General features: G+C 37.1%; 2 long non-coding RNA genes across 2 annotated transcripts; both read left to right on the forward strand.

Moving 5' to 3' along the window:
• The first annotated feature begins 6,220 nt into the window (after positions 1 to 6,220).
• On the forward strand, positions 6,221 to 17,576 carry LOC116998417. Its single transcript, XR_004418388.1, has 3 exons — positions 6,221 to 6,359; positions 7,275 to 7,380; positions 15,771 to 17,576. It is a non-coding gene; the product is annotated as an uncharacterized LOC116998417 (long non-coding RNA).
• A 115-nt stretch (positions 17,577 to 17,691) lies between these two features.
• On the forward strand, positions 17,692 to 24,528 carry LOC116998416. The gene is made up of 3 exons (XR_004418387.1): positions 17,692 to 19,218; positions 20,245 to 20,402; positions 23,598 to 24,528. It is a non-coding gene; the product is annotated as an uncharacterized LOC116998416 (long non-coding RNA).
• Positions 24,529 to 26,375: the final 1,847 nt, after the last annotated feature.

Consider the following 26,375-nt stretch of genomic DNA (forward strand, 5'->3'; position numbering starts at 1 on the left):
TATATAGTTACATAGAAACAGTGCTTACACAGGCCAGTACTTTGCTTTTGTGTGCTGCTTTCTGTCAGTCGTGCCTCAGTGTGGAATCTTTTACTTAGCTTAGGAGCACATTGAATATAAGTCTGCCATCCCTAGCAACTCCTCTCTGCTTTGTTCTATTGGCTTTCTTGTCAAGCATCTCTGATAATTGACTTTTTTACTCTCTGCTCACTTTTTAATTCTTTATTAAAAGTCTTTATAATCTTTTATTTTCTGCCTTACAAACAGACACTTTTTCTTGGTTTTTATTTCTTTTTTTTCCTTCTGGATTTTCTCCTTTTAAACTTTTGCTTTCCTCTGGGTAAGCTAATAGATCTTTAGCTTATGGGTTTTTTCTTCACAACATTGGATCCCCTCCTTTGCTCTTCAAATTTCTACCAAAATTGGTTTAAACACCTTTTAAAAAAATATTTTGTTGTATTTTGAAATCCATGTAGATGATTCCATGCAGAAATTACAGGCAAATAATAGTGATATTGAGACAGCAACATTATGCAAGGAGAGTGACATAATTCAAGCCAATCAATAAGGGTTAATGAAAGCTAGATCTCATCAGAATAACTTGATATCTTTTGATGAAAACCTTAGGATGTTATACATATATAGGAAGAAATTATATTTTTATGTGCAGTGTTCTGATTTGATTTCACCCAACAGTTTATTACAAAATGTGAATATTACAAAATCAATATACAGTGCTTATTAAATTGGTTAAACATGATGCTGGTTTTGAAATGTAGTTGGAAATGCTGGATCATCCTGAGTACTGAACACTTCTAGTGTGTTGTTAATGTTACTGTATTTGATATCATAATTCATGACATGGAAGAAAAGAGTCACAATAAGTTGTAGGAAACACTGAGGCTGTGAATAAAGCATATAAATAAGAGATGAAGGAATAATGAAAACTGTTATGGGGTACTTTGGTAGCAGTTAAGTTGGGCACAATCAAACTATGCATTTCAATTAATGTAAGACCATGTACTGAGAAAAAACAGAGGGCGGGGGCACTTAAAGGAGATTGAACTTATAGAAAACAATTACACTGAAAGGACTGGCAGTGAAGAATGGTTCTGTGTAAAATTTCAGTGTCACCACGAAGCCAAAAGATCCTACCTTAACCTGGTGAGAAAAAAGAAGGACTATGAGTAGGAATCTCTTTTTTCCTTCTATGGTGAGTACTGATGTCTCCTGAAGTACTGTGTGTTATTCCAGAACCCATAATTGCAGAGATGTAGAACAATAACAGAAGAGTCTGAGAAGAGACAGGAGTCTGATTAAAAGGCCCAACAATCTGCTGTCTGTTGAGAAATGGAAAGCACTGCCAATCAATTTGCCAAACTGAAATATAAGGGCTGATTTATTTGCAGTCTATAAGCATGTACACAAAAAGAGAAATGTGATGATTCATGCCTCTTCCTTCCAGTTAATTAAAACCAACAATATTTAGTGAATCCAAAGGACCTCAGAAAGTCTTGATTGAAAAAATGCATGAATTTGTCCTAGTGAGGATTTTTAATCATTAGAACAATTTATATAAAACAGTGATAATTTTTCCAAAATTCAGACATTAGAGCTGGCTGTTTTCTTCTGAGAAAAAGGAAAGACTGAGCAAAAATGAATTCTAAGAACTCCTATGGTACACAGGAGGTCAGACAAGATGTTTAGATGTTCCCTTCTGTTTTCACAGTCTATGAATCTAAGCAGGTACTAGCTCAGAGAATTTATCATCTTGTCTTCTATGGGATTACTCATATACCTTGAGCTGAACAGGTGTTTAAGTGCTTTGCTGGACCAGGGCCAAACAGAGCTGGTTTTGTGCCATTTCAGTGCCCCTTTTGCAGCTGTGGCAGAACAGGACTTGAGGCTGGTGTGGTACCAGTGGTCACACTGCTCCAAGTAATTGGCTTAGAAAATGGTGCAGATTAAATTGTGCAACCAGGACTGATTTTTAAAAGAAGGGAATACTGGACTGAATGTGGAACTCCTGATACATGAAATTACAGCTGGGTGGCTCAAGTGATGCATAGAAGGGGTTTTTGGAGTCCTATGACAATATTAGTCTGGTCGTCATGCCCTGCAACTTTTCTGTTACAGCTTGCTGTTCACTGTGTATTTTATTTGGCTAGACTTTCCCAAAATATAGTGTGCATATATTTGTACAAAAGATACATCAAAACTGTAGGTTAATATTGTGTGACGAGATAAATATCTTCTACTCCTGTCATCACTATTTCTATTGACAGTAGTAGTAATTTAAACATGTTTGGAAATTACATTTGGAACTGTTACAGCTCCAACTTTTCTCAACTTTCTCAAAATACATTTGGGAATTGCTGGTTCTATTCAAAATGCTGTAAGGTATGGCTTGGCCAAAATGCGGATGTGAAATGCTTACATGAAATTATGCCAGACCACACCAACAGCAATGGTACTGCTTGGTACCTCAGGAAACCCCCAGCCAACAGGATCAGGTCATATTTTCTGTCTCTGTTTCTCCAGGTGAAGTGGGGGAGCTAGAAATGTACAGTGCAGAAAGTCTCTTAAGTGAGTGAATATTTGGAGAACGTTTATGTTGTGTTCTTCAAAAGGTGCCTCGTGTGCAGCCAATCTCAGCACACGCAGGGTGGTCTGGGGTAGAGGAAGCTTGTCCCACACACACATGCTACAACAAGGCTGCCTTTCCACAGCACCTTGGGGAGCAGAGGAAGCCAGCTTGTCTCAGGGCACCCTGGTCCAGCATCACCTCAGGCATGAAGCTCAGAGCTGAAAGGCCAGAAACAACTCTGCCTCTTTAAAGTGCCCATCTCCTTCAGAGTCATGTCAAGCACAGCTTTCCAGGACACGGGGGTCTGTGATTTTAAAATGGGCATACATTCCTATGCATATCCCACTCCAACAAAGAGAACTATAAAATCTTTGGATTTTGTTATTTGTATTTAAAAGCCCTCAAGCATCTTCCTTGATAGGTCTGTATGTACACTGCAATTATGCATGCATGCATGCATTAAGCACTAAATGAAAACAAAAGGCATTTAACTTTAATTACTCTAGAAAGTAATCATATTGTGATCACACACAGCACCACTATTTCTGCCCAGCTAGATATCCCACTTTCGTGCAAACATCAGAACCAAATTGAATTACATAAAAAGAAGCTACATACTGACTCCCAGCAGTATGTTTTGACAAAACACTTTGTCTACTTAAATGATTTCAGAAGCTGTAGTCAAAAGCCTTGACTGCAAATAATGGGTTCATAAAACCTATCTTTAAAATTTTACCTGACAGTAATGCTGTGCAAATATCTGCACTTCTGGTTCACCTTCTCCACTTGTTTACATCAGGATTTTAATAGAGTGGCTGTCACAGAACAACAGCTAAAGGCCACTGTTTGATAAGTTACTGTAAAAATAGACTGCTTAAAATGAGAATTTCCTCCTAAATTCAGTCATCACAAAAAGGTGGTGAGTAGGTAAACACTGAAGGGAGACAATTTCTAGGAGGACTGCAATAAAGTCTTTTCAAGTTCAGTGACATTCTAACCTGCAATGACTTTGTAAGAAACTACATTTCCCATCTGTCTTCAGTTTTACTGAGAAATGACAAAAATAAAAGGAGAACAGGCAAAGTGAGGAGAGATAGATAGATAGATAGATAGATAGATAGATAGATAGATAGATAGATAGATAGATAGATAGATAGATAGATTTTTTTTATTAACTCACTTAGCATCCATGCATAATATTTGAAGAATATATTAACTAGATCTCCTTAACCACCTGAAGAAAGAAGTTGAACACCCAGAGAAGTCTCAGTGCTTACCTGTGGAGCAAAGAATGAGCCAAAGAACTGTCAGACAGTGCCCTACCATTCAGCTGCTGGCTTTCCCCATGCAGGATGTCTCTGCAGAAGGTGGCTGGATGCTGATGGCTCTGTGTGACCTCCAGGCACATCCAAGGCCCCCCTTACAAGGAGCCACCCTCCACAGCAGCATCTCTATACTGAGCTGGTCTCAGCACATAAGATGTGGGTTGTGGGGAGGGAGTGTACTTTAGTCACTCACATCTCTGAATGACTCCATTATTTGGAGGGAGCTTTACTTTGCTTTAGTAAGAGGACTCTGTAGCCACAGCTGTGCTCTTCTGTCATGTGGCAGACTTATGCATTTCTCAGTTTTCTCAAAAAGGGAGTTGTTCCTTATAATCTCTAATAGCTGATTAGATGTGTAGCTGAATCCTTTCTGTATTCAGTATTATTGAATAAGATTTCCATGAAACTCCTTTTAAAGGAGAATTTCAGAGCCAGAAAGAAGGAGAGAGAGATGCAGAATGGCAATCTATGTGGTTTGGGTTAATCTAATCTTATTTTCTGCCATCTCAGTTGGAGATCTTCAGTCTCTGTAGATTTTGGCATAGTCCAAAACCTTGAAAACATAGTAGATAATATTAGTATATTAAATATATACACCGTGCTTCCTTGCAGTATACAAAATCTGGAGATATTTATAACTACTTGGTAGCTATGAAATATAAAGTGGCTATATAGTGTGGCAGCCTGCCTTTTTTTGATTTTGGTTTGGGTTTCTGGGTTTCTTATTTGTGGGAGTCTTTTTTGTATGCCCTGCTGTGGAACTTTTGAAACAAAACTTCCTGTTTGGATGAGCTTGTACCTGATACTGTTCTAGGAAAAAAGACAATATTAGAGCTGTAGTCTGTGAGAGGAGATGTGAAACTGCTAAAGCACATTCTGCCAACCTCTGCCTGTGTTTAGCCAAATTCCTCTGACTCCTGTGCCAGTATTATGTAAGAATTCCTTTTGTACTCATTCAGGGCTCATTTTATGAATCATTCATATTCACCCATTGATCAAAATACCTCTTCCAGAAGAGAGAGTTGGGCTTACCCTCAGGTCTAATACAGCAAATGTCCCGTATGACTCTCCAGAGCTACACCATTAATAGCTGTAACAGCAGGACTTCACTGCAAGTCTCTGGAGCTCTCACTGAACCAGAGCTTTAATGAGCACATGGAAATCTAAGACAGAGCATAGCACCACCTAAACAGAAAAAATATTGACCTAGAGCCTGCATTGGTGGGACTACCGAGGAATAAAACTAAATACTTTCAATTCTGCTAAATTGTTTGGAAAAATTGTTGTTATCATTATTTCATGAAGAGTGAATTTTATTATACTAAGGGTTTTCAACCCTGCAGAGGGGCTTGTGAAGTAGATTTAGTGGGACTGATGTCACTAAAATTAGGTAATATGCATTTTTAGCTTGAACAAGTAAGTATATGACACTGCAAAGGCTTTAAATACTTATTTACACCCAAAACAATAATAATAGCTTCATAGCTCAGTGTTTTTTCCTTCCCTACTCATGTGTTCTGTGAACCATGCAGTCGCTGCAGGGGATTGGACCCACACCCGGGGCTTTGGGCAGTACAGACCTTGCAATGCAAAATCACAGAACTGGTTTGGACATCTGTGAAACCCCTCTGTGCACTGGGGTCCCTAAAGCTATGAGCCCCTTCTCCTTTCTTGCCTCTACAGGCTGCAGAATGCCCCTGTCAAGGGCACAGACACCTGTGCTCACCTTTCTCTCTTTACCTTATCAATACCTAATGTTAACAGCACAAAATAGCTCCACTTATTTCTTTCATTCTAAGAAATACTGAAGATATGCGTTGGATACTGTGCTTAGATCATGCCCTCAAATTTCTTTCTGGACAATGCTAGAATGTCTATCAATTGTCAGCACAGTGATTATTAAATAATTTGTACCTGTGCAATGGCTTCCAGCAAAGAGAGTAAAACGCTTTGGTGTTAAGAGAGCACTCACTGTTTGCTGAAGGAAGAACTATTTCTGGTCAGGACCCTATGGGGAGATATTGGTGCCTTTTGGTTTCCTCATCTTGCTTCATTCAATTCTCTGTCTCACCTTTTTTTGTCTTTTGTTATGGTTATTGCTTTTATCACAGTAAAAATGCAATAAAAAGTCTGGATTGTTTTTGAGGCACTCTCTTTTCTGCCCACTACTTTTAATGTTCCAGAGCATAAGAGCACAGCTTTTGCTCATTTGCTGAATGCAAGCCACCTTCATGGGAAAGGTGATCTTAGATATAGATCTGATTTTTTATTCCCCTTTATTCATGTTTTCCTCCTAAAAGCACTTTTTTAAAACGGAAGATGATTAAGTGCATTTATACTCAAAGATTCTGAGAAATTGACTCATCTGATATGCTATGGGAAGGAATTTAAGGGTATGTCCCCAAAACCTGTGTTCTGACCATCAATCAAAAGCTCTGCTTCTTATGGTAAGTTGTTTTTAAACCAACAGTACCTGAGAGATGTGTAAGGAAAATTAAGATTGCATATTGATGGAAAAAATGTAAAATACTCTGAAATATAGGAGATAGGGTGATGGAGACTGACCCCAGTCACCTATTATTTGTGTAATTTTAATTACTCTCCATTTAATTTAAGCAGCTGACACACACTTTCAGTGGTGTTCAGAAAGTTAATAGGGCAGCTGAGTAAGGATTTTAAGGTCATATTCTTGTCCTTTGGTGCTTATTTATTTATTAGCTGCTGCATTAATATTCTTACGATTACAGAAATGATCATTTATGTATATAATGCATCTTACAATGGTATACATTTAGGAATATTGTAATATCTGTGTCTTAATATGTCCTTGATCTTTAGCACTAAACTCACAAAATACAACACAATTAGACCAAGCTGTTTCTTTCCTTATGTTATTTCTTAATTATGGTATGTAGTCATCAGTTTGCTGACAACAATTTTCCTGGATGTCACTCTTTCTTTGATTCCACCCCTCCTGACTGAAATTAAAATATTGACATAAATAATTTTGCATGAACAGTGGAAAATTTAAAGAGGCATTTAAAGCAGAGGAGCTTCTACATTTATTGCTTCTATATATATGCATTTTTCTGTGCTTTCCAGGTACATAAATGATAATTTAAGCAAAACTAGTGTGTTGTCTCATCCATGCCTTACTTGTAGATAAATGACGACACTTACCTGCAGTTAATTTTTTTAAAATAAAAAACCACATTATATTCATTACAAAACTAGAGGGAATCTGAAGTTTCTGATTCTTATGGGTGTAAGGAATGGGGATTATTAGACTACCAGTGTACATAGAGTGGTCTGCTCATTTTGATAAATTCTTCACCCCTTTGTCTGCTCCCTTCTTTATGCAGCTCTGTCCCTCTTGATCAGTGAGAAAGGAGAGTCAAGAGTGGATAATGGAATTGGCTGGGGACCTGGCTGCAAGTCGCAGCAACGGCGTTCACAAATAAAAGGCAGGTAAGGAAAGCATCCTCCAGTCACTTGGTTGTCAAGCTGGAGATGGTGCTGTTCTCCTCTCAGGAAGAAATGATGGTGATGTGCAATTCTGGGGCATCTCTGCTGAGCCCATTGCAGCAGGGAGAGGGAGCTGCCAAGTAGCTGCCTAAGTAATTTTTGTTCTGGAGGCATCTCTGGACATTTCTGCCCCTCTAGACAGGTCCTGCTCACCCACTGCTTGGCCAGGTGTGCAATCTGCAAAGGGGAAGTCCCTGCTCCCAGCCCTCAGCAGAGATGTGCCTCCATACCATGCTAGGCATCTCACCCCTGAGGTTGGTGACCACAGGATAAGGCAGTGAAATTGGTCAGAAAAATTTAAGCTGGACTCATGGCTGTTAAAGTATTTCTCATAATTCTTTGTGTGTTTTCATGGGTACTGGGTTTTTTTTTACTGAATAGGCACAAATCATTGCTTTTCTGTTCAAGAGGTTATCTTATGATAGACCTTACAAAACCTTGTAGGTTTTATAAATAACAGTGTGTATGTGATGTAGTGACACACACCAGTAAGTATTCTCTCTTTTAAATTCATTACAGTGAATCGATCTCATAATGTTAACAAATCTTTTTACATATCCTCCTGAAATGTCTACTCGACTTAAACAGCAAGGTTTAGACATTGAGCAATGGCTAATGAGATCATGGTCAACATTAGGATCTGAAGAGTTATTGAGATATGAGGGGGAGTATGTTTTCCTGTTGTCAATAAATGTTGTAAATCCTAAATCAGGCAAAACTGCAGTAATATCAAGACCTAGAAATCTAAAGGCGGCATAAAATATTCAAGAGCAGGAAAGGGACAAGCTACTAAGAGTCAGAACTATTTAGTGCTTCACAAAATGTGCATGTGTGGTCAAGGCAAAGTTCAAATATGATGTATTGTCATCCTTCTGTATTTACTTGCACAACTGAGTGAAAATTCAATCTTCAGTCCATAATACAGATAGGCCTGTGGAAACACTCATCATTTTAATCCCAAAATGCTAATGCTCCCTGTGTGAATATAGATTTCTCAATTAAATTGAAGTAATTTGATCAAAGAACGAGTCTTACATGTGCAAGTAAAGAAGTCTTTTCCACTGAAGGGTGCAAGGCTGAGGCTTGGAGCTGTACAAGACTTTGGACTCAGAAGCACTTCAAAATGCACATGTTTCAGTGGGAAAGCCATGAAACAGCCCACAACTTGGCTATGCTATTGAGAGTGCATCTCTATATCCCATGGAGTTAAATTTCTGAGGCCCCCTTGGAGCTAGCACAGTGGTGTGAAGCTCTGATGTTTTTTCTGGGATCTCTTTTGATGAAGCCTGTGCCAATTTCTTTCTAAGAAATTTCCAGACCCACAGACTATTTTAAGGGATAGGAAAAAATGTGAGTCTCCAGCCAAAGAATAGGAATCATAAATGAATTAAATGACCATGTTAATACAATCCAAGTAGCCTTATTTACTTACAGTATTTTATATTTTTAACTACTGGATATTTGTTAAAAGTCACCATCTCTATTGGCATTTGACAAAGGACACAGTTAAATGGACCTGGCATTTTCTTATTCATGTTGTTGAGCTACTTGAATTAAGGTTCAGTCACCATATGATACCATGCATTATATGGATTTGAAAAAAACCTAATCACCATGTAGACAAAAAGATCTAATATTTCTTCCTGAGAAGTTTGACTTCATTCTTTTTTATAATTAGAAAAATATTTTTGCTAACTCCTCAGTGATGACCTCAATTTTAGTGCTTTGTCTCACACAGATATGTGCCTTGCTGCACATATCTTTACAGATGCACTTTCTGGAATACATGAAAATTTTATTTTAATTACATTTTTCTCTGAATTGTACCACATAATTTACTCACTTTCTTTAGTTTATTCATTTTTAGGCCGTAAATATTATTAACCCACAGAGATTTGTTTCTGCTTCCTTTAGTTAATTAAACACACTGTTGGATTTATCTTGTGCTACCACCAGGAGGGCACAACAAGTGAAATACTGTATCACTAGATGGTTCATTCATTAGCATAAAATAATCGGTGCCTTTGAATATCTGCACTTCAATGTCTCAGGTTTGGTTTTTTGTGATTGTATCTAGGAATCAACAGCATCAATAAAGGGATAAAGAAGAGAGAGAGAGACGGATAAAGAAAGGAGAAAGGAAGAGAAAATAAGGGAAGAAGGAAAGAGAATGAAAGGGGAGGGAGGGGGGGGAGGGAGGGAGGGAGGAAGGAAGGAAGGAAGGAAGGAAGGAAGGAAGGAAGGAAGGAAGGAAGGAAGGAAGGAAGGAAGGAAGGAAGGAAGGAAGGAAGGAAGGAAGGAAGGGAGGGAGGGAGGGAGGGAGGGAGGAAGGGCTGTCAAAATTAGCAGGTTTCCTCTAAGAAAAAAAACAGGTAATTTGACAAAAAAGGAATGTCCACAAGCTTGCCTGGAGGCAGATCTAACTGGCACCTAGGACATAACATGGGAGCAATCTGAAGTAATTCCCTACTCTGCTACTAACAGAGATTGAATAATTACAAACCCATTCTTTCTATCAAATGACTTCTTCCTTTGGGGGAAAAAAATCCCAGACTACCATATGGTCCTGACAAATATTTCTATTGATTCTACCTAATGTTTATCAATGCAAAGTAATGTTATTTTTCCAAAAAAAGAACAATGCCCCAGGATAACATACATAAATATAAAATGACACATGCAGGTATTTAATGTGTCTTGCGCCTGCTTGGAGAGACCTTATCACAGAATGTCAGAGAACACAGATTTCTTCAGAAGCTGCTTACTGTCTCCCTTACTCCCCTGGGGTCACAGTCTGATTTGCCTTCATCCTGGGACATAATTCTGCTCTTTGCCCAGACTTGGTGGAAGTCTTTGGATCACCCATTGAGAGAGCACATGCCTAGGCATTACCTTGGGCCTCCTTCAAAACCCTTCTCCCTAGGTAATTCTCCACCCTTTCTCTCAGTTTTTCATGATTGTATAAAAAATTAATAGGATTCTGATCTATATTGCCTTTTCTCCTTAATTGCATTAGAATGTAGGAAGGTGAAGCAATGATGTAAGAGGGGAGGCTGAGGCTCCCTGCCCAAACTAGGGAAATCCACTTACAGAGAGGACCCCTCTGTGTACAGATGTAGTTGGTGTGACCTATTTCTGGGACCTCTTTTTCCATTTTTGGGAGAGACACTATTAATTCATTCTTTCTTTCTGAAGAATAAAATAAGAACCCAGACACATTGATTATTAATCATTCATTTGGGGGCTCTCCTCCCTCCTGACCAATGACATAATCTTCAGTGAACAATATGTATACTGAAATTGACATTTGCACACACAAAAAAATCAGGTTATATTGTATGCATCTGCACTAATAAAAATAGCCATCTTTCAAAGCCTCCTTTTCAAAGTCTCACTGAACAGACTTCAATATCTATATAGTATTTATTCTGACCTTCGCCTCTCTGATCTTCCTGCACTGGGGAGCTGTACAGCAATACAATAAAATAGAAACATACTTTATTAAAATACACATTTAGACTGCAGTCTTCAGAAGCTCCAAAGTTGGGTGTACAGGCACCATTGCATCCATTTGGAGGTTCAGCCTCTTTAAGCCTCACAGGAATGCTGTGTATAAATGTCACTCTGAGAGTCTGTTGCATAATTATCTTCCAAACAGTACTACTGATGTGTTGTGAGATTGCAGGAACTCAACAATTCATCCCAAACTTAGTCTAGGCTTCTGCTTGTTTAAGATCCCTAGTTTTGATATCATAGGTGATGTAATGCTATCTGTTGTGGTGACAAAGAGACATAGACAAAGATCAGTCACTCCTGCTTGCAGATGAGTCACTCTTTCAGCATGTCCTACTTCCAGATTTTCTTTTTTTTTTTTTTTTTTTTGGTGTGGTGTTGGTTTGCTTTGGTTTGCGGAAGAATGAGGATGTGTAACAGTTTCTACTTCGATTGCATAAGCTCTTGTTTTCAGTCATAAAAGACATCCAGATCCATATGAACATTTGAGTAATTAGGAGACAGATATGTTCACTGTTTTTAGATTAGTTTATGTAGAGATTCTGTTTTGGTTTCAGCAATCTTAATGAAAAATATCCAGGCTTAGAGCAAGCAATTAGCTCATGGAAATTCAGTTTTTTGTGAAATTAGCCACTAGATGTAAATGTCAATATTCACGTTAAAATAATAATATTTAATTTGTGCTCAGGTGTGCTAAATAAAGCAGCTGTCCTTGAGGCTGATGGAGTTATCATGGAGAAAGCAACGAGCCATTGCAAGATGAAGGGCAATGGGAAATACTTCTGATACTAGGAAGGGCTCTGTGCAGTTAGAAAGTAATTTTATAACTGCAGGAATCACAATAAAAAGTGCTGCATTTTGTTTTTAAAATAGCACCTTTAAAAGAATGCTGTTGCAGAAATTTACTCTATTTTAAAGACATTCTCTTGAATGATGAATCATCAAGTGCTGTTACTTTAACCAGTGATTCCCTGCAGAAACAAAAGTTGAAATGTATGAGAAAATAGTAGTCTTAATGATTTTTCTTGGAAAATATGGCTCATATAGTAATTTTAATTAAGGAACAATTTAGAACTTTTATATTTGTATTCCCAATGTCAAACTCTTTTGTTCTCACACTTACACCTCTGTTATTAATGTTAGCCATGGTTTGCAAAAGAGGAAAAGCTAGTTATCAATGAATAATTCAGGCTCCATAACTGTCAGACCTCATTATTTTAAATAAGGCCTGGTAGTTCCAGTTGTAACTGGCTAATTGCATCATTTAAACTTAAACTGTGAGAATATTTCATATAATTAACAATTTTTAAAACTTTTAATACATTCAAAACTACTGTAGTACATAGGGCAATTTCCTTTAAATCAGGCTGAAAGAACAAAGAGATATTTGAGTTGTGATATGAGTCCTCAAGTTGTTAAAATAAAAAGAAGAAAAACTGTGGTGAAATCGACATATTCAGTAGTTAAAAAACCTTATAATCAGAATAAAATTATGTAAAATACTTTAAAAAGGGGTAGTTGAAAAAATTAAAACACCTGAAACTAATTAAAATTTAAAAATTTAAACAGCTGAAACTTAGCTGAACAAAGTCATAACCTGATACCCAGTGGAGTTCTTGGAGGCACGATTGTTCTAGCACTATCAGTGAAAATGTTTCTTTTTGCGTTTCCATATTCTTTGCTCTTTTTTCTGACAGTAAACACGTAATTCCCAAAGCAGCTACAAATAGATGTTATGATGAACTTCTAAAAAACTGAACCAGTGTTTTTCCAAAAGGATTCAGGGTGTTACTCGTATTTGTTAATAATTTTAATTTGTTATTATACATTTGTAATAATATTTAAATTTTGAATCAATATTTACCCTTAATAATAAAGACTTGATAATTTGAGAAGGAAATACACTTTATATACACATTTCCTCAGAGTGTATGGCAAGTAGGAAGAGTCAAGTGCCATTTATAAATTAAACTAATCTTAAAATGTTGTTTTATTTTTCTCCTTTGGCCTCATTCTCAGATTACATCCAGCAGATTTTTATATGCTTTACAGCAACTGTAAAGTGAGGGAGGTTAATATATATATTTTTAAATGGACTAATTAAAAAAGACAATAAAATTCAGGCTTCTCCTGAAAAGTACTTGCATGTAGTACATTAAGGCTTGCACAGTAAAGATTATCCCCATTTTCCAGATGTGACACTCAACTTCAAGGTAAGATATATATGATTTCTGCAGTCTCTGCCTTCCCTTTCCCTTACTTCTGAAACTAAGTGAATTTATTTGGGGTTCAGAATCTGGCTTACAGCTTTAGTGGGAGTGTAAGAGAAAACTTTCCTGGTACACTACCTGAGTGCTGTAAAAAAACTAAAAAGCTGTATCTGCTGTCTCTGGAATCACTCCAGCATATTATTTCTTTCTTTATCTAATTAAAAACAAAAACAAAACCAAAAAAACTTAAAAAACACCACAACTTTCAGCTCTCACATTGAAACCATAAATTTCAGCCCACATAGCCATTAAGAACATCATTAAGGCTGTGGAAGTTACACAGCAAGGGCTTGGATCTTATCCGATTTGTAGCAGCCTTGCATTGCTGGATATCTTGTAAAAGCCACCCCTACATTTCTGCATCATACTGAAGGTCATTACAGAGTACATACAGAAACTGTGTGTGTTCTTGTGCCTGAGAGCAGAATTGGTGCACCACACAGATTAGTTTCCTAGGTTTTCCACATGCTGAAACTGAGCCATTTCTACATGTGCAAAACCACATCTAGCAATAATTAGTCCCCACAGAGATAAAGACTATCATATTTTCACATTCTTCTGAGATCTTAAAGTTGAAGTTTCTTGGGAGATGTAACTCTTAAGAAGACAGGGAGCGTGAGGTTGAGTTTTGCAAATCTTTGCTTAAGGTAGCTTCAAGAACTAAAAACATTTTTCCCCACCCCTGAATTCTAAACTCCCTCTTCATGGGAGATTTTCATCCCCTGAGCAGAAGTCAGTATGAGGTTTCTGAAGGGAAGTAAATTAGAATTGAAATTTTCCATGGTACTTATATTTGGATTGGAAACATAAGCAACTTGCCAAAATTGTAGGCTTGGAATGCCGTGTTTTGACAGTTGCTGTATTTTTGGGGGGCAATCACAAAAGCAATGGTTATCCCTTCTCAGAATGAAACAAGTGATATGACATAAAAGGCCAAATGACTCCTGCAGTTAATACTTTGAGTACCAAAGAGAAGTCACACAATGTCTGCTATGGTCAGGTAATAGAATGTAAAGGAGGAGGTAGGAGAGACCAAAGATGATGCATCACACAAAACCTGGATGTATACAGCTGGCTGTAAACCTCTGTCATATCCTTACGGATACTTGAATGCCATCAACTCCAAAGTCCGAAGTTGAATCATATACATCATAGTATGCCATTACATAGAATAATATTCATAACTCTATACAGGCAAGACAAAATAATCTAACAATATTCTAACAAACTAAATTTATAAAGCTCAATAAGACTATTAAAACCATAATAATTTTGAAAGTTATGGTGTTACAATGACATTAGAATTTTAAATCCATACTGATACCCCTCCATAGTCTTAAGTGTATTTTTTCCCTGTATAATTTCATATAATTTTCCCTGTATAATTTCACGTCATTGGGGTACAGTCAAATAAATATTAGTAAAACAAGTTGCATTTCAAAGGAAGAAAATATTTGCTCATCTTGTCTTGCAGTGTCTGGAGACTTCTGCAATTGTTTACTTGTTCACTTTCTGTAAGCTGTTGTCAGCTCAGCTGTCTGACTACAGCTTCATTTTTAAATATTTTTCACTGAAAAAATACCACCTAAGTCTTTGAATGTTTTATGTCTACAGCCACATCAGATATCACAACAAAAAGGAGGCTTATGTCTTGAAATTACTCAGTGTTGGCTTCACCCTTGTCAAGGGCTGGCTCCCCATAAGGAAGCTGACAGGTTTAGGGTACTCTAGATATGTTTCATCAGTGAGAGGAATCAAGTTCTGTATGTGTACAGAGCATGGTCTTAAAGTCAGTGATTTCACTGACAAAAAACAAAAGACGTCTTTTTCCTTCAGAGCTGTAGACACTTGACTGAAACACACGGGGTAACCAGACACAGCACGAGCGTGAGGTGCAGAGGCAGTGGGCAGAGTGTTCTACTGAGCATCTCCGTTCTGAAGGGTCATTCAAATGCCTCCCTACAAAAAAGCCTGAATGTAAATAATGTCAACTGTCTATGAAAGCAGGTGATTTAGGTCATTGAGCAGTGTACCTTGGTTAAATTATATTATTCTTTCAAATACTTAATGTACATCAGAGCTATTCACTTTGCTTGTCTATAAAATCTTCTCTAAGGAGAACTATCCACTGCTTCAGAAAGGAAAGTAAACAAATGGAGGCATGCAGTGCCATTGAATATTGGAAAAAATGTTGGGTAAGGAAGACCACATATGATCTAGCCAAAGGAGATCTGAAACTAACTGCAAGTGATGAGAAGATACTGAAATGCATGTGAGCATCCCTGAGAACTGTGAAAGTATGGGGCAAGTTTTTATTATTGGCATAAAAATACCACCAAATGTCTCATCTTTCTTAGATCCATTCTTATTGCAGGAAAAGGAAGACTGGGGAGAGGATGGTGCCTAAGAAGCAAAACCTAATTCTTTAAAGATTGTATAAACGCCGGAAATTCAGTTAAATTTCATGCTCATATTTCACTCTTTGGATTGAAATCAGGCAAAAGTTTTGCTCAAGTATCTTTGAAAATTCCTTGTGTCTTTTCTCCACAGCATCTGGAAATTAAACCTGCACAGTTGGGCCAAAGAAGCTTCTGAAATTTTGACTTTTGCCAGCTTTTGAAGGAGAGAGGAATATGGAACAAGCAACCTCCTCCTCCTGAGTTTTGAGTCTGGCAATCTGATCCAGCTGCAGACTGTCTTCAGGGGCCCAGGGACTGTGACCTTAGCTGTTCTAGGGAGTCTGTGTAGGAAACAGGTCCCCAGAACCACACTGACCCACTAGCTGACAGAATCTTGCACAGCACTCCAGGTTTGCCATGGACAAAGGCTTCCCTCACTGCAGAAGCTACTTGGGACATCGAGGTAGGGCAGCAGCTACCATTCAGTGTGGCATCTGTTGTGCAATGTGGCTGCTTATGAGCTTAGAAATCCTGTAATGAAATGTATTTCAGTATGGCAAGATGCTGTTACTTTTCTCTGGTTTAGTGCAAATTAGAGAGAACTCAGCTGTGGCTAAACACTTAACTGCTTTTTACTGTGTTTTCAACACAGTCCTTTTATGTGTATGTACATCTCGCCTGCAAACATTCCTACACACTCAACAACAGATGCATTGAGGATAATTCTGCCAATTACAAAGCTACTAGGAGTGCTGTAGTTGAACTCTGAGTATAGAGCAGCCAGCTGTAGTAGACAACAACAATTTTTGACACAGCCGGTCGCAGCTGACATTTCTGGTTTTGATCCACTGAGTCATCTGAATCCTGTAAGAACACTCATCATGGAAATAGTCTGAAACAGAGAAATAGTCTGAGCTCTTCTGCAGAATATGTTCTTGACCCAATCTGCAATGTTAAGCAAGGGCTCTGATGGCTGCATATATTCTCTTCGCTCATAAGTAATAGGGGTGCACTGCTTACTGGTACTAGTCCTTGTGGTCACAGTGGGGTTGTCACTGTTTTATTAGTTACTTTTGCACTTTCTGATGTTCCTGTAAAATAACATTCTGTTTCGGGAGAAGTGCCTGTCAAGGAAGCAGGGAGAAGGTGGATGACATGATGAGTGGCTTCCAACACTTTGTTTATGTCTCCACGGGGTGGAAGCATTTTGTTAACTCTGCACTCTCAATGTGGATCAGTCACTGCTGCCAACATAAATAATTTCAAATATTTCACTGAGAATTGCTGCAAAGCTGCAGGAGATTTTCTGCCTATATGACTGAGATTGTCTCCTTTGATTTCAACTTGATTTAATTTTGTAGAAGGAGAAGCAAATACAGTATGAGTGTTAGTGCAGCCCTCCAACTTGCATTATTGATACTTCCAAAGTGTCCAGTTCAAATGGGGGCAGAATGTTAACAGAACTGAGAGTATCAGTCTAGTGGCTGAAGGACAAAAATAAGCTGCCTTTTTGATCTTTGCTGGTCAACAAAAGCATGTTTTGCTAGCTCCAGAAGTCTTTCATGTGACAGAAAATGGACAGAGATGAAAAACCATGTCTGATCTAACACTTTGGCAAGCTTTATTTTCTTACACCCACAGGAGAAGATTTCTGGCCTTTCAAAAAATGGACAGAAGTAAATCAGAAGTCCCTTTCTGCAATGTAGAAAGTCACTGTTAAAGTTTATTCTGTGTATAAAACATGCTCTGTATGCAGAATTATCATCCTTAAAACCCTGCCCTCCATTGAAATAAGATTGGTCAGAAAACCAGAGCCTCTGGGCATAAACCAGACCCTCAGTTCTCAAAATGGATCACAGTGTAAGATTTAGAAAAAATATTTACTATACTTGTCATCACTTTTCTGGCATATTTTTTTTGGAGAAGATGGATCAGGCAGAGCTAGAAGCCTGATAAATTTCTCTAACCACTGACTTAGTGTACACATACCTGAAACTGAGCAAGTAATTCAAAATAATTTTTTCAGATAAATGCAATTTCTTATTTATTTTTTGCATGTAGAAAACCTGTGAGCAAGTAATGAGTTCCATTAGTTCACTAATTGTTTGAACGTACTCCACATATTCTAAGTGATATTTTTATTATCTTAGAATGGAGTGATCGGAAATAATTTGTTGAGTTATTTGCATTAAATGTCTGTCCCTGCTTCAATGAGCTTTGCTGTCATTGTGAAGATAAGAAGATGGGAAATCTCTGAGGCTTTTGTGTTTTCAGACAATGGGAACAGATTAGGGACAAGGAAGAGAAAATCAAGATTAGGGGATTTTAGAAAAATAAACCTGTGTATTGCTGTTGGTTTTCATGTTAGAAAAAATTGATTTTTTTTATTGTGGTACATTTATTTCTGTCATGTTTAGAACCCATGTAATGGTCTATTATTCTCTTTAGGCACTCAGGTAAGGCAAAGACAACCTCTGCTGCCCTGGAATGCAGCACAGGGCAAAGCAAAGAGCAGGTGAGAGAGTTTCATGGGAAAGATGGGATGTCCAGCTCAAGCTTCTGCTCTGTGAGTGTTACTGTTTTCATCCTACTTGATATGTCTCAGAGTAAGCTGTGTTTCAGACAAGTAGCCCTTGGCAGTAGGCTGGAGAAAGATGAGATTTTAGTGTGATGTGCTGCACAGGCATAGGGGGAAAGGAAAGAATTTGTGTGAAAAATTGAAATGACAAGGTCATGTTGATAGCCTGGTTGTGGAGCTGCCACTGCAGTTTGTTGTGTTGTGATTAGAGATGGGCCAGCTACCATGAATGAGATGAGAGCTGGTTTGAACCTTCATGCACTACTCTAGCCAGAGTGAAGAGGAGCCCATGGTGAGGCTAAAACACATCTAACACTGGTGCATTTGGTTTCTCAGCATTATTTAATGAGCTTCTGCTTCTGATAATTTAGCTCAAAATAGAAAACAGGAATCTAGAAAAATATTCAGGACATTAATCCAGTCTAAAATTATTCAATCTGGGAAACTTGATTGTATAAAACCATATAAAGACAATTTCATACCATTCCCAAACTTCCGTCTGTAACAAAGAGCTCCATATCCTTGTTAATAACCATCCTGTTAATAAAATGAAATAAAGTCTGCAAAGCTTTCAAATTTCAACACAGGGTCTTTTTAATTATGGAGCCCTCAGATGAGATGCCAAGCTTCTGTCAAAGGGTGAGTGTGAGAGTAGACTGTGTATGAGGACTTGCAGTGGGAACTGCACTGAGCTAAGTGCAGGATCCCTCTGACAGCTGTTTCTCTTCTCTTTGGCTTTATCCTGTGGGAAGTAGCTTTACATTCAGATTCAGACTACAAGGGATTCTACGAAAGCTGAATTTCTGCACTGGCCGTGCTCATTCTGCAGTGTGTGTCACACTCCCTGTGGTGAGGGCTGAGTTCTCCCTATTTTTTGCAGTCTCTGTCTAATGCAGACAAAATTCCTCCTTCCCACAAGAATTCCAGGAGAAAGCAAAGGCAGAGAGCAAGGGCAAGTGGAGACAAGCACTGCAGTTTACCTTGGACTCCCTGTTTTGAAACACTTGCCAAGCTCACTGAGGTAAGAGTTGTGATTTGGTTGAATAACAAAATTCATATCCAGCCCATTTCTCAAAAGTGCAGTCAGTAGTGCAGGATTCTTCTCTTCCTTTTGCCTTAATAATGTCACTGCTCAGTTCTTGGTTACAGGTATTCATGATGATACAGTGGGGCAGAAATACACAGGAGTCCAGAATGTTTTGAAGTGGCTCTAGGAGTCACTGAAATAATGACCTATATTGGTATAGGAAACTTTTTTCCTGACCATTTTCATCCTCAGTGTGCTTTACAGACCTGAGAGCTGCATCTCTTTGAACTGTGGCAATGCAGAGCAGAAAGCAGCTTCTCCAGCTGAGGCTGCAGGGAGCACTCTGCTACGTGAGACTGGAAAGATAGGCAGAGCTTCTCACCCATATCTGGATAAAGGATTGCCCGTTAACATGCTTTCCCTTTCTTCCACTCCCTTCCACTCCCCTCCCAAAAGTATACGGCAGTGACAGAAGGAAACCAAGGGCTCCTTTTCTCTTTTACTTGGACGTAAATGAACCTGACCTACCACTTAATGAAATCTCCTTTTTACAGCAGCTGGGAAAAACAGAGAAAGAAAAGAAAAAGAAGGTTTTCGTCTTCATGTGTAAATTTTCTGTAAGGAGAATAAAACTCAAAATTAACCTTGCCTATGATTTCGAAACATACAGTTTATTATTTACCCCCAATTATTTTCTTAATGACTGAACTTCCGCAGTCTGGTAAGTCACTGAACTTATAAGGACCCTCTAAGAGAGGTGTTTGGATGTGGATTTTTTAACCAATTATTATCCATTTCTGCAGATTAAATAATGCTTCTGAAAACATGATGCAAGGCCTCAGAATACTGTCCATTGGCACTTGCAAACAAAGTCCGATGAACTCCTTACTTGATACTTTTTTTACTTTGTAGTTATTGCAGTCTGATTTATTATCGTAATGAATTTACTCGTATGGAAAAATAAGAGGCATTATATGGCTCTCTATATAACACATAAATAATGTTTTCTTTTTCGGGAAGTTTAAAGACACATGACTTCGATGTTACTGAAGATTGTGTCATAATCATCAAATGGAGCTGGTGCCAAATAAACCAGATGGAGCTTTCAATCAACAAACCGCATTTATTTTTGATATCTGTGGCTTATTTGTTATCCATGCACCTTTTAATAGGATAAGGTAAGAAAAAAATACCTGCTCCCTGAGAAAAAAAGAGAGCTATTAGAAGCTCTGACCTTATTATTTGACCTGACAGCACAAATAGACGATGGGAAAAAGTCAAAGTACAATACCCATCTCCAAGTGGAAAGGATTCGTTTGATGCTTTCTGCTGCAGCAGAAGGTGGCATGAATGATTATTTCATCCTCCCATACTATGAAAAATTTCTGAGTATTTTTATTTATCTGTACGCATATTACACCAAATTTTTGTTGATAACATTGCTATATTAGCACATTTCTTTTTTCTCTTTGCAAGAATATATATAATTTTATTGAATATATAACTTTGCTTGTGTCTATATCAAATTGCTTTTATATACATCTTTGTATTACTGTATTACATTCTGCCTGTAGTATGAAAGAGACGAAAAGTAAGGAGTTTGATAGGTAACCAATATGTGTCACTTTTTTGTATGAGGTATGACATAAAAAAGCCCTATAGCTATGACTCACTTTGGACTTCTAGGGACATGGAGAGATATAGGGAACATACAAAGAAAAAATAAACTCTTATGTAATTGCTTTTGTTTTGTTTATTTTTTCAAATGCCTCTTTTTGTCTCCTTCTTTTTTTGTAGTGGTAGTCTTTTCTGCTAAGTGAAGATGGATAATCCAAAATAATACTCCTCTAAATTTCTTTTAGCATTTGAATATGTGAAGACTATTGTATAAAAAATTATGTTGCTTCTCTGAAAGCTGTTCAGCCTTATGTGTAATTTGCTCTTCTCTTTATTCACATGTGTTCCCCTAAGAGAAGAAAAATATCTGCTTGTGGCCTAGGATGTATTTTTTATTATTCAGACAGATGAAAATTCTGTATGCCAAAAGCTCTCATGTTTATAGAGAACAAACAATCCTACACATTCCTTCCCTGTGTCTATACAGCTGCCTTTAAATCAGATCCCTGCACTCCTATAACTTTGGAGACTTTCTGCCTCACTTGCATGAGGCTGCAGGCATAGATTTGAGCCTACTTCCTTTGCCCTTCAGAATATGAAGTAGTTAGAACACAGAAATGAAGATTTTTTCCATTTAATTTTAATTTTTATATTTTGATTTCCTAGACAAAGCTTTTAAACAAGATCTGAATTTTGCCTTACTATGTGGAATGGTAGTAGAATTTCACAGCAATGAATCGAATTAATTGTAAAGAGAGGTTTTCATACTTATGCTGTACATACATTTAATATATCAGTGCAATTCATATGATATATGATTTGCCAATAAAATGAAAGACTGAGTTTAAGACTGACATATGAGGACTCTTCCATGGAATGCAGATTCTGCATGAGAAGTTACCACCTGAGTATGGGGGAGTGACCTCTGTGGACTGATCTGCTGGGCTCAGTCCAGTGCCACTCACCTCTCCACACCCAGCACTGTAATCAGCAAGTCTCTACACGAAGAGAAGAGTTAAGGATGACTTAGCTATCAAGTTGACCTTTAAGATCCCTTCAGAACAGGTTTGATCCACACTGCTTTACTTTATCCTTCAAACCATCAGATCTGTATTAAAACTCTGATTGACCAGAGATAATTATTTGATGCCTTATGTTAGCAATATCCCAAGCCCAACATGAAAACTAGGGGTGAAAGTCACACCTTACTGAAGTGAAAGGAAGGAAACTGGGATTTCACCCAGAAAACCATACCAACAGTGTTTGGCTCCTACCTATATCTGAAGGCACATGCATCTTTCTGTGGTGCCCATCATATTGTGTAAAGGCTATCTCACAAGCTACCCTGATATATTATCCTAGAAATAGGAGATTTTATTGAAAAAAATATAGTGATTGCATAAATTATGTACTGAGTTACTACAAAATCCTATGTTGCCTGGTATGAATTATATTGTTCTGTCATTCCTTTGGTAACGAAAACTTCACTTATTTGTATGTTATTTTTTTACTATCATGAGGAATACAATACATAGGGGAAAAATTGCAAAATCAACATTAGGCAGTTATCTTGCAGGCATAGGAGCAATTAACATAGGTATTTGTGATTTGTGAGCAACATATTTCCTTGGATTTCCATAATTACTCCTTAGTAACTTCAGTCATTTAGTTTCCTCCCTTAAAATTCTTTCAAACTTCATTTCCATAATCTGCCACTTTCTGGGGCAGATGAATCAGCTGCCTTTGCAACTCCCAGTTTTGTCTCTAGGGATAGTTTTCTACCTATAGCTTGATCCAAGTAGATTGGATTCTTTCCAAAACTGCTGAATAACTAGACCTCTCTCAGTCATGTTGGTGAAGCACTGATATGCAGTTAAATCTGTATACATCAACCATTAGGTAACAGGATGGCTAGGGCCATGTTAAAAATATATTCTGCTCATTCTGATTTGACTGTAATTATGTCATGCATGAAATTCTATTTGCTTAGGAGACAGTCTGTAAATCATTTTAACTGCTCTCACCTATATACCTGTTCAAGACACTGAGGATGGGCTACTGCAGAGTACTAGGACATGTATGGCTATAAATTCCTGAAAATCCCAGAATAATACCCAACTCAATAAAATTATAGAAGACAAAGTTCTGAGAACACCTTTCCCAAAGCATTGGCATATCCTACATATAACTTTGTTACTGAATTTTATACTAACATGGTGCTCCAAGTATGACATTAAGTGTGTACATTCACTGACAAGACACTTCCTCCAAAGCCAATTCCTATTTGTGACATGCAAAATCAGAGAGGCTTCTTTCGATATGATTTATTCTTATCCACCAAGAAACAGAAAGCAGTACAATCTAACATCCTCTGTGAGAAAGAAAGCAATTTAAAATTTAAATAGTCATCTGGAAATAATAGAAAACTAACATTTGGTCTTGAAAACAAAATAAATAAAATATTTTATAGCTTATTATTATTGATACTAGGTATAGAAACATATGCACTACTATATATCATAATTATACATTGCATTGTATTAATACAATATATTAATTAACATATTTTTCTATACTATACTATAAGAATAATATATAGAAAATACTTAATATCTGTTTATATATATTTTAAAGAGTATGTTATATAAACTAGATATAAGTTATTAACTACAGTTATATATGTGACTATGGTATGTTTATTTATATAATATATTCCCACATTCCCTGATGAATAATTCCATCTCTCTCCTGAACAGGATTTCTAGGATGTTATCGCATGGTTCTAGCATGGATACATTCTGCAGGCACCAGTTTGCCACCAAAGATACTAATCACGGAAGAAAGTGGTATAGAAACTCATATTGATGTTTTGCCTTTCCAAAGGAAGTCAATGACAGCAAAGCATATTTCAAGGTCTGGTTGCCAACATACTCAATTAAGCAGAATTTGGAGGAGGAGAAGAAGGAGGAGGGGGATGGCTGAAAACTCTCAGTCATACTACAAATGTCAGCTATCTGCTGTCAGAGACCTGGTGACGTTGAACCAAACTGTGAAATATGTGTAATTCTTCAAATATTGCTGATGATGTAGCACCAGATTTTTATTTTTTTCCATGTGCATGTGACTGCTTTTGACCATGACAGGTTTTCATAAATCTGGTGTCATTATAGAACACATGACTTGTGTCACCACTGCTACAACAAGAGAAATCCATCACAGATCAAAGCGCCAGGAAAAGTCCTATTCACTATATAAGCCCCACTTAAGCTTTCCAAATACAGCTTGAGTGGAATTTAAGGCCATGTTTTCACTCCTATACAGACAGGAATTTTACAATGTGAAAACAAATTAAAATATAAGCCATTTTCTAATGTAATATAAAACTATCTGAAGTCACAATTCATTTAGACCTAGATATCTTTGTCACTATTTTACCTTGAATGCCATTTTTAATTTTTGTAGAATATGAACCTAAACAATAAAACTGTCCAGTATTATCTTAATACTTTTAACATTAGACCTTCAACCTACATACTGGGTTAGATCTCTCTGAACAGAGTTGTCCATAACCTTCTCAGACAACAAACTCTTTGAGCAAGGATCATGCTCGTCTCCTTGTTTATGTGGTGCTTAGATTGTTGCAGGCTACAAAAAAATTTTCTATTGTAAGAAATTTGTTGAACTCTGAAAAATCCACATTTATTTATCTCTATATGTTGTGTGTGTATATATATATATATGTATATATATATAAAACCTGAAATATATATATTTGCTTAAAGGAAAGTGTTTGTGCTACTTCACTTTAATGCTTCCTGACTTAGGCAGCCTCTTCATGTAATACTACATTCTTTTTTCCCCTTCCCAATATTTAAATGTAATGTCAACTTCTATTTTTAATGTGTTTTTTAAAATAAGCAAAAGTCTAGAACACTTTTAAATAATTATACAGTAAAAAAAATGCAACAACTTATTTAAAGCTTGTAGAAATATTTATGTCATCCCATTGTTTGCAATGAGCAAAATCCTTTTTGTGATTGATTTCAGTAGGTTCCAGCATCTGCTTGCTTTTCCAAAATTTTAACACGTTGATTTTACTAAGCTTTGCAGCCTATGATACCTATTTGATTTAATGCAGGAAAGTAGGAAACTGTATCTCTGCAGACCAGCAATCCCCAGTGAGGTGCTTTGAGTTGGCTGTGAGATCCTAAAGATCATTTTTATTCCACTGATAATAATTTCTCCTTATTTCAATAAAACAATAGAAAATAAAATATTCTGTTCATCAAGGCACATGTATCTAATTTCATGTAATATTTCATTTCAAATTGTCTCATATTATTCTCTCTGATTCTGTTAAAAAAATCACTATAGTGGGAGAAAGTCAAACTAGAGATTATATTAGGCTCTGGCAAATGGTATTCACCTTTTATAGTCCCTATGTTTTATAATGAAGATACTTCATTGAAACAATGATGCATACTTCAACAGTTCCCTGGAGAGCAGTGAATCCTGTTTGGAGAGATTCATGAATATGTGCATTAGCACAATCCAACTGGAACTTGCCCTTAAAAACGAACCACAAGAGAAGCTGATCAGTTCCTGCTTATGTATATAATCAGAAGGTTATCATATTATCTCCCCCTCCACAGGGAAAAGCAGATGCATATTCTTCTACCACTATAAGAAGAGAAATGCCAAAGGAAACAACAATACCCCCCCTTCTATGCTTTCAGAAACATTTACGTTATGAAAGCAGAAAGACCTTTTACAAGAGGAGGAGCTTCTCTAAATGAGGATTTATTTTGCATACAATTAGTCAGAGTGTAAACCTTTTAAAAAAAATTACATCTGCATTAATTTAATCAAGGCCATCAATATACCAGAAGTGAGTTCAAAGACTGCTATAAATGGCAGAGAGATGAGACAAACATTTCACAGAGTCAAGGTTTGCGAAGATATACATGAAGCTCTGTGTCCTGAAGATGAATGAGGAACACTTGGCAGTTCTTGAAGCAGTAGTTTATTTAAAGTACAAAAAATTCAGTGAAAAATACTTCTGGCCAGCAGTTGGTGCCCAGCTTTCAAGAAAAATGGCAGACCACCACCAAGCTAGTGACAATGATAAAGAATAGTCACATAGATTTGCAGATTTATCTTTAGGTTTGTAGCAACCTCAGCTCTGTGAAAAAGCGGGTAGCGGTGAGACTCCTTACCACCTTTGAAAACAAACTAAAAAGAGCTACAGTCTTATCATGGTGCCTATTTTTAAGTAGTCATTACACATACCAGACATTAGCAATAAACTTTATCATCCAAAATGAGCAATCATTTGATCTAAGCTGGGAAAGATTAAACAGTGCAATGAAACTGGAAAGAAAAAACAAAAATATTGATCGCCTTCTGGATAAAACATACCACTGCCTTATTGCCACCTCTTCTGTAGCCTGTCAGTATGTATCCATTATATTGATAAGTAATTGTCCTAAATACAAAATAGATTTTGCTTAAATGCTGCCTTCAATTTTCTTATG

This window comes from Catharus ustulatus, chromosome 7, assembly GCF_009819885.2.
Source record: "Catharus ustulatus isolate bCatUst1 chromosome 7, bCatUst1.pri.v2, whole genome shotgun sequence".
Classification (NCBI taxonomy): domain Eukaryota; kingdom Metazoa; phylum Chordata; class Aves; order Passeriformes; family Turdidae; genus Catharus; species Catharus ustulatus.